The sequence below is a fragment of the Otolemur garnettii genome, unplaced genomic scaffold (assembly GCF_000181295.1).
Source record: "Otolemur garnettii isolate 467f Iridium unplaced genomic scaffold, OtoGar3 scaffold00014, whole genome shotgun sequence".
In the NCBI taxonomy this organism is placed as follows: domain Eukaryota; kingdom Metazoa; phylum Chordata; class Mammalia; order Primates; family Galagidae; genus Otolemur; species Otolemur garnettii.
This window is the reverse complement of record NW_003852409.1, coordinates 15093899-15094771: the sequence shown is the minus strand read 5'-3', so window position 1 is coordinate 15094771 and position 873 is coordinate 15093899. Positions and strand designations below refer to the sequence as shown.

General features: G+C 45.9%; 1 protein-coding gene across 1 annotated transcript in view; it reads right to left on the bottom strand.

Annotated features, from left to right (window-relative positions):
* Positions 1–873, bottom strand: part of LOC100946688 (dnaJ homolog subfamily C member 25) — a 22584-nt gene that overhangs the window by 5712 nt on the left and 15999 nt on the right. The window lies entirely within an intron of this gene.

Sequence of the window (873 nt, the reverse complement as noted above, 5' to 3'; positions counted from 1 at the left end):
TATATAGAAAATAAGAGGGAGTAAGGAGAAAAGATCTAGGTTTTTTGTTTTTTTTTTTTTGGAGACAGAGTCTCAAGCTGTCACCCTGGGAAGAGTGCCATGGCATCACAGCTCACAGCATCCTCCAAACTCCCGGGCTCAAGCGATCCTCCTGCCTCAGACTTCCAAGTAGCTGGGACTACAGGCACCCACCACAATGCCCGACTGTGTTTTGGTTGTAGTTGTCATTGTTGTTTGGCAGGCCTGGGCTGGATTCAAACCTGCCAGCTCCGTTGTATGTGACTGGCACCCTAGCCACTTGAACTACAGGTGCCAAGCCAAAAGATCTAGATTTTTTAAGGGTTGTTTTGTAGTAGAGTTTTTTGGTTGCTGTTTGGGGTTTTTTGAGAAAGGTTCTCACTCTGTTGCTGGGGCTGGAATGCAGTGGTGTCACAGCTCACTGCAACCTTAAACTCATGGACTCAAGTGATTAATATTCCTGCCTCAGCCTGCCTACCATGTTTCCCCGAAAATAAGACACTGTCTTATATTTATTTTTTCTCAAGAAGACACCCAAGGGTTTATTTTCAGGGGATGTCTTATTTTCATTAAGTATAATACAACAATCTACATTTATTCAAATACAGTTAAGTCATCTTCTAGAACCTGACAGGGGGAGCCGACCTTGTTGGTGGGGCCGGCGCTAGTGATGTGTGAACTCCTTTCCCCTAGCTGTTCGCAACTGCACAATAGAATGCCTGCAACCGCTGTTACCACACACATACCCGCCCAAGTGTGAACAGCTTGGAGAAAGGAGCTGTGGCAGATAAAAGGTATTCCAGTCTTCCTTACCGCTCAACGCCGAAATGCATGGCCTGGCTATGCAGATATGCT